Source organism: Hypanus sabinus, unplaced genomic scaffold, assembly GCF_030144855.1.
Source record: "Hypanus sabinus isolate sHypSab1 unplaced genomic scaffold, sHypSab1.hap1 scaffold_1032, whole genome shotgun sequence".
Classification (NCBI taxonomy): domain Eukaryota; kingdom Metazoa; phylum Chordata; class Chondrichthyes; order Myliobatiformes; family Dasyatidae; genus Hypanus; species Hypanus sabinus.
In genome coordinates this window covers 28,750-36,705 of record NW_026779085.1, presented here as the reverse complement: position 1 = coordinate 36,705, position 7,956 = coordinate 28,750, and the positions used below count along the sequence as shown (strand labels likewise).

General features: G+C 46.8%; 1 long non-coding RNA gene across 1 annotated transcript; it reads left to right on the top strand.

Annotated features, from left to right (window-relative positions):
* The first annotated feature begins 1,160 nt into the window (after positions 1 to 1,160).
* LOC132386145 (uncharacterized) lies at positions 1,161 to 6,502 on the top strand. Its single transcript, XR_009509412.1, has 3 exons — positions 1,161 to 1,237; positions 4,251 to 4,407; positions 5,836 to 6,502. It is a non-coding gene; the product is annotated as an uncharacterized LOC132386145 (long non-coding RNA).
* The last annotated feature ends 1,454 nt before the right edge of the window (positions 6,503 to 7,956 follow it).

The following is a 7,956-nucleotide window of genomic DNA, read 5'->3' as shown; positions in this document are numbered from 1 at the left end:
AGACGAATGAACGAATAAATTAATTAACTAATGAAAAAGTAAATGAACTAACAAATACAAAAGGAATTATGAGGTCGCTATGGTACTGATGGTACTGAATGGCATGAATGGTGCTGATGGTACTGACGGTGATCGCCCTTAATTGTGGACCTGGTAATCCTGAGGAACCACCTTTTGAAGATTTTCTCGATTATGAAGAGGCTTGCACTGTGATGAATGTGATTGTTGTTCACAAGCCTATGCAAACTGTGTCGATCCTGTGCATTGCAGCCTGCACACCAGACGGTGATGGAAACAGTCAGAATACTCTCCGCCTTGCATGTGCGAACATTTCCCTGTTTCTGATAACATACCCATACAAAATCTCTTCAAGCTTTGTGGGCCGAAGGGCCTTCATTGTGCTGTAGGCTTTCTCTGTTTCTATGTTTCTATCACCTGATGGAATACAGCCGCTGACGTGCCTTTCTTTGTGAATGTATAACTATGTGAGGCCAAGCAGAGATTCTCTCAGAAGGAGCTTAAACCTGCTCACCCTCACCACCGCCGACCCTTCAATGAGGACTGGTGAGTGATCTCCCGACTTCTCCTTCGCGGCGTTCACAGTCACATCCTTGGTCTTGCTGTCCCCGTCTGCAAGATTATTGCGACGATAACACTCAGCCAGTCTACCTATCCGGGAGGGAAGTTGTTTTGAGGAAAATGCCACGTGATCTGGTGGAGGACGACACCAGAGTATTGAGGGCCGAATAGCCTTCTACTTCTCCAGCGTTTTAGATTCGTTCATTCTCCGCCCTCTCGCTCTGCGCTCCAGTCAGCTCCGGCTTTTCAGATAACGGGCTCTCGGGATTTCTCATGGAGACCAGGAAATGAGGCTCACTCTCCGAATGTAACAGAGACAGGCGCCGCTCTCTCGGGATCGCGTGGATGACGTTCACTTTACTCTCTCCCTTTCTCTTCATGTCGGTGGGTGAGAGAAACTCTCTTTGAGACCATTATCGGATTCCACACAGCAGCAGATAGTTGTAGAACAACACACAGGATTTGATGTAGATTCGAGCAAAGTACAGACTCTCTGATCCAATCAGCGCTGCCGCTTGTGACGTCAGAATCCGGATATCTGACCCGCAAACCAGGAAGTGCGGCTCAGTCTCCGAGTGTAACAGAGATCGGCGCTGCTCTCTCGGGATGTCGGGACTGGCCTTCGCAGCTCTCGTTCTTTGTCTCCACATAACGGCGGGTGAGGGTCACTCTCTCGAACCCTCAGTGGCGGATAACCATCAGAGTAGCGGGTGGTAGGAGGCATGAAGATCAGGTTATAATTATCGACTTTACTGAGCTAAGAACAGATCCCTGGTATCTGTACAGATTGAGTTAAGTGCAATTCGCAAGTCTTTCTGCGTCTGTCGCTTTTCCCTCATATGATTTTCTCTTTCTCAGGTGAGTCCCCGCAGTTTACTATTATCGTTGAGCACAGCCAGATAAATGTCACCGCTGGGGGTGAGGCGCTTTTTTCAGAGATCTATGCAGTAAAACAGAATCTCAGGAATCGCTGGCACAGCCACGATTGGGGAAGTTGCTCGCAAAGTGCTGTCAGGCAGGCAGTTGCCGGCTTCGGACCCCACCAGTGTGAAGGCACGGGAGACGGTTTTCCGAGTGGGGCTTCTCCTCTTTTCTGCCCTTCGGCCTCAGAGCAGCAGATGATGGGTGTGGAGTGAGAGATTAGGAGATTAGGAGGGGCTGGTGGAGTAACCCTGGTGAGTAAAGATGATGCAGTTCTGTTAACGTTGCACACATCGGCCACTGGGTGTCGCTGGTGGAGGAAGGGAACTACTGCAGAGTCGAACTCGACACTGTCTGCGAACAACAGGTAAGAGAGAAAAGGGAAACTGTGGTAATGACTTCCACACAATTCCTCAGCAGTTCAATTAAACAATAAACGATACAAACAGAACCCACTTCCTGATACTTTTCTCCATCTCCGCCACAGGCCAGTTCATGGTGAACAAAATACAGGCTGATTTAAACATCGTAGTAAATAAGAGTTTATTTTTCCATCAGGACCTGAGGCTGTACTAATTATAGGATTCACTCCACATCCAAGCCTTCTTAACACACTCAAGTGCTGAATCAGATCCATGAGACTGTAATGAATACTAAAGCAGAGGCCACACAACCCATCCCCCAGCAGTTTCCTCTAACCCGCTCTTTACAAACACACATACACACACACGCACAGAAACACAAACACACACACAAACACACACACACACACACGCACACGCGCACACAAATACACACACACACGCGCACACAAACACACACACACACACACACACACACACACACACACACACACACACACACACACACACACACACACACGCAGGTCGGGAGGTAATCGGGAGCTGTCGGGCATTGGCCCCACCCATGCTTGAGGGACTCAACAAGTCTTGCAGAATACATGGAAGGACAGTGTTGCAGTCCAAAGCCCTTCACCAAGACTAGACAAGAAATGACAAGAAACCAGCTCAGGAATGTTGGGGAGGGAAAGCGGGTCAAACTGAAACACCAGTGACCGCGTCTTCAGCAGTAATTAGACTCTTGTTCAAATCCAGCTGATGAGAAGTTTACAAATCTCGTTCCTCTTCCGCGGATCTACAGGGTCCCAGTCCTGGACCCAGCAGCCAAACGAGAATCAGAGACATCGCAGATGTCCCAAAAGGTAGATGGGGAAGGGAATGTCCAGTCTGGGTGTGTTAAAGTAAACGTAGGACACTACCTGCCAGTTAATGGTTTGGGTGCTGGTACCTTCATTCGGGATCTCGGACCCGAAACACAGAATGCGTCTCTCTCTTCATCTGCTGCCTGAACCAGCGTGTCCTTACAGAAATTTGTTCCCATTCCAGGAAGAAATGACACCGGGACACAAAGCACCGACGGGAGATCAGAGACCAAAGTGTTCTGCTGTGGAGCAGCCGCAGAGTCCCGTGCTCAATCTCGCTCAACGCCCTCTCTCTCTCTCTCTCTCTCTCTCTCTCTCTCTCTCTCTCTCTCTCTCTCTCTCTCTCTCTCTCTCTCTCTCTCTATGGGCGTTTATAAAGGGTTAATAAGGTTGCTGTGGGCCTGGTTTTTGCAGCTGCAATCGGCTCCTTTGTTGTAAATGAAGTTGGTTCTGAGCAAACTGGTATTGTGTAACAAACACTTCCCGAGCTCAATTCAACGAGCCTTTTTTAGAGAAGGAATGGGAAAGCATCTCGCGAGTGTCAACCTTTGATATGCTGAATCCTGTTTTGTCAGATCAGAGACTTGTTTTGTACCAGCAGTGTCCCGAACATCTGATGTCGGGTGCACACATGGGGACAACCACGGAAGGAACCACTCGGCTCCGCTCACCTACACAAACATTCACAAGGATCTACCCCAGACACTCCTATCCCGGTTCCCCGTCACCTCCGATCCCGCGCCAACTCACCACCACGACCCTGCGGGCAGTATTCCTGTCCTCTTCAATTCCCCCCACCCCTCCAGTGATCCGCCTTCAATTTCCATCCTGGGTAGAAGATTCCTCAAATCTGAATAGAATTCCCCGAGAATTGTTCCAACCGATTCCATCTTGCAGTTCTGTCCCATCCACAAATAGTATCGAAGAGGGTAAAACAAAATGTATCTTCACACCAGAATGTCCAAATCTCCCCGGGAATCTTAAAGGGTTCACTAACAGTGCACGCCGTTACGGAGATGGGAATGATGTTAGGGTCCAGAGAGGGTTACAGAGACTCTGATGGGAACAGCAATGGAGGTGCTTACAGAGATACGGTTGTTGTAGGGGACAGAAATGGGGAGATGTGTAGAGCTTGCCGGGTGCTTCAGAAACAAGGAAGGGTAAAGGGTAGGGGAGGTTCGGATAGAGGGGTGTAGGGTCATGACAGATTCACTGAGAGGGTGTAGCGGTAGGAGGGTTTATCGACAGCCGAGCAGTGTCCAAGTCTTGCAGGGGGTTGGTTACAGAGACATGGATGGGTTTTGTGGCAGGAGTGGTCATAGAGTCGGAGGGGCGCGGGGTAAAGATGTTTAAAGAGTAGGGAATGTGTGAATAGAATGATTGTGGGTTCGGAGATGGAGTGGTGTAGAGGCTGGGATTTCCCAGACTGGAAAAATATCCATCATTTTGATCTGTTTCCTCATTTTTGAACGTTCTCTAATAGTTTTATTTCCATAGTGACTGACATGAATATATTCAACGATTACAGTTGTGAAATACGGTTCCGTCTGGGCAGACATTGACTGTTTGGGAAATTTGGACCTGATGTTTGAAAGTTGTATGTGGAACTGAAGCGGCAAATGGCAAAGCAGAGAGCCCAGCCTCCGTTTCCAGCACAGGATTTTCCGGAGCCTACGCAACTTCCGGTGAGATCCTCCCACCAAGTACATCTTTCCCACCACACCACCCCGATTTCTGCTTTCCGGATGGATCGCCCCTGCGCGACGCCCTTCTCCATCTCTCCCTCCTCACTGATCTCCCTCCGGGCATTTATCCTTGCAAGCGGAACAAGTGCTAGGACTGCTCCTCGACCTGCATCGCAATGTCGACTTCTGTTCCCCCTTTCACAGATGCTGCCCGACCTGCTGAGTGTTTCTAGCAGATTATGTTTCTCCCCCTGAACGTGATGTTACTTCTACCCCCGGTAACTGACTCCAAGATTGGTTCGTCCAGTACCAATCGTCCAGCGGCTGTGTTTTCTTCACAAATTGGTTGTGTCCTTTACGTCGGGAAGTCAGGTTTGCACTGCTTGGGGTTCTGTATTCTGAGAAACTGATCTACGTTTCAGAACTTCAGGCGCTACACTGCACATTCCGCGCTGATACCAAATGAAGCTGTCGGTTTGAAAGGAGGCGATTTACCATCCGGCTTACAAGCAAGGGCACAGAATGTCCCTCTGTGGCAGATAAACCGGCAGGGTTCTCCATTATTTTAAATGAAGAGTTTAAAATGTTCTGGCAAGCATGGGACATTATTCGCTGTAGCCTTAACTGAACGTCTCCCGAAATTTGACATACATAAATCCGGGACCTTGACTTATAAGTAAATCTCTTAAGGACCTCTAGTACATCTGTTACTCTGTTCAGCAGTCCCTGTCCCTGATAAATAGTTTTATTTTGTTCTCTGACGACTATAGTAGACAGAATAGAATAGGTGAAAACTGTAAAATATAATTGCTCAGAAGTTGCAGCGGTGGTTGGAAGTGGAATTTCCACAGAAACTTTCACTTGCCCTGAACAGTGACGTTTACAGAAAGGCCGCTGTCTTTTATGGTTACTTTGATATCAACCTTACAAGTACCATTTCTATTCTCAACGTTGCTGACTGACTCGGTGGCAGAGTTCTGTCCTGCCTGCACACTGTTTGTTCCATTGCGCCATCTATTGTCAGCATTGGGAACTGACTCGGCAGAGCAAATTAATTTCAGACTTGTTATGATATCTGCCGTGTCAAAGGTGGACCCTGGAGTTGAATCATGATGTTGTCTGGCCCATCTTCATCAGAAATCTAGATGGTAATTCTTTAATCAGCAATACTGAATGTAATTTGATGTCATGAGCTACCTGCAAACTTACAGTTAACCTGCTGTTAAATCTCAGCGCATTCACAACTGTAATCATTTCTCATGGTACATTTATATTTTCCTGCGTGATTTCTGTGAAGACGGGTTATGTTCAGAGTAACTTTCTCTGAAGACCGAAACATTCTGTCATTATCCTTGAGGGGTTTGTGATATTTATCGATGTTCCCTTTTGCGTCGCAAGTTAATTCAACCTTATCGTTGCTTTCCACAGGACTTCAATGGTTGCTGGTTACAGGGGCACGAGCCACGGCTTCTGCAAATATAATGGCATTGCTCCTTGTTACCGGAGTCCCATCATATCAGCTGGGGCTCTGTAGTTCAAGTTACGATCGTGACCCGCAGATTGGTCTTCACGACAAACGGATAGCTGCTTACGAACAGGAGGGCGGCTTCCGTTCCGCGACGTCATGGAGGGGGGAGTAAGGGGTCTGACGTTTCTCGATTAACAGAGACTCTGTTCCTGCACTGTACCGCTCTATGGGTGATACTAAACTATTTCCACTAGAGGGCAGTCACGAACAAAGCGACATAGTCACCAAATAAATGTTCTGCCTTTGAGGAGCTGGGTTTTCGGACAAGTTTTCACTCGGAGGGCGGGAAATCTCTGAAACTCTTTACCCACGACCGAGATCGGGGCATGATCGTTGGACATACTTATGGTGGAAATTGATAAATATTGGAAAGACAGGGAATTGGACGGAGGAGCTTAAGGCTACACAGTTGAACCATGATCAACTGATGGCGGCGGAGTCCGGAAGATCAGAGTAGACAAAACAAACGGAAATTGGGATGAATGCCGACAATTCCACTTGTTAATTAACTTCAATTGATTTACTGACAAGTTAACATGTGACCTCTGAGGAACGGTAAATCTTCTGATCAAGAATGCCATTGATTTCAACTAATAAAAATCCATGAAAATTATGCCGGTTTTTAAAAGCAAAAAAAAAAGTATAGGAAGAATTTTGCTCTCATGTTGGCTCCGTCATTGAGCACAACAATGTGCACTCTCTCTCCCTCTCTCTGTCTCTCCCTCTCTCTCTCTCCCTCGCTCTCTCTCTCTCTCTCTCTCTCTCTCTCTCTCTCTCTCTCTCTCTCTCTCCCCCCTCTCTCTCTACCCCCTCTCTCCCTCTCTTTCTCTCTCTCTCCCTCTCGCTCTATCTATCTATCTATCTATCTATCTATCTATCTATCTATCTATCTATCTATCTATCTATCTGTCTGTCTATCTATCTATCTATCTATCTATCTATCTATCTATCTATCTATCTGTCTGTCTATCTATCTATCTATCTATCTATCTATCTATCTATCTATCTATCTATCTATCTATCTATCTATCTATCTATCTATCTATCCATCTGTCCAACTAGCCATCTATCTATCCATCTATTTATCTTTCTGGCCACACTTGCTAATATCAACACTTTCACAATCCCCTGTGTGTAGTGGACCATCTCATCGGTAGCACCAATCGAAGCACGGAGGATAACATCCTCTGTGATGAAAATCCCAGTGCCGCATCCGATCGGTCATTGAGCTTCAGGATCACACAACATGGAGACAGAACATTCGGCTCATATTGCTGGCCGAACAATCCCTGTATCGTGTAATCCCAGTGTGTAGGCCGAGTCCCCGTCTGCTCGGTCCTGGTGTTTAATATGCTCATCCAGATACTTGGTTTGTAATGGAAAAATTACACTGCGTCGAATACACTTGCTCCTCACTCAGTCCCTCTGGCTGAAAAATAAAACCCCCATTTCCCTTCACCTTGCCCCTCTAACTCTTCCCTGAATAACATGGTGTCCGGTTGCAGATTAACCCGTCTGTTTACATCTGAGGTGATGGGATAAAACCACACAGCTTGCGGAACACGGTAATGTCGCCCAGATTAGAAATCCATTTGTTGGCTATTCATCAGCAAAGATACCGCTTGCTGAGGGAGGTTTATCCACTTTTGGTAACACTTTGAGAGTCGTCGAATAAAAAATAAAGTTAATATTTAACTCCAAACGGAGGTCGGAATTTAATTGACAACAAAAAATAAGGTAACAATGAGATTACGGGAAGTTAAAGATTATTGTACTTAAGATTTATTGCATGATAATTTTCAGCTCGTTACAGTTATTAGCTCAGTAAAATGTATAACGGGCCAGCAGCCGACCATTCGGCCCCTCTACACATTCAAACTTCAGCGAGATGATTACCGATTTGTTAGTGCTATCTGCCCCACTTCCCGGCCTGTTAGTTGTGAGAAGTGAAGAACTACAACACCCCATTCTCTACGGCTGTCCACAAATCCGTCTGCGTCAGCCGCTTGCAGATTCAGTGA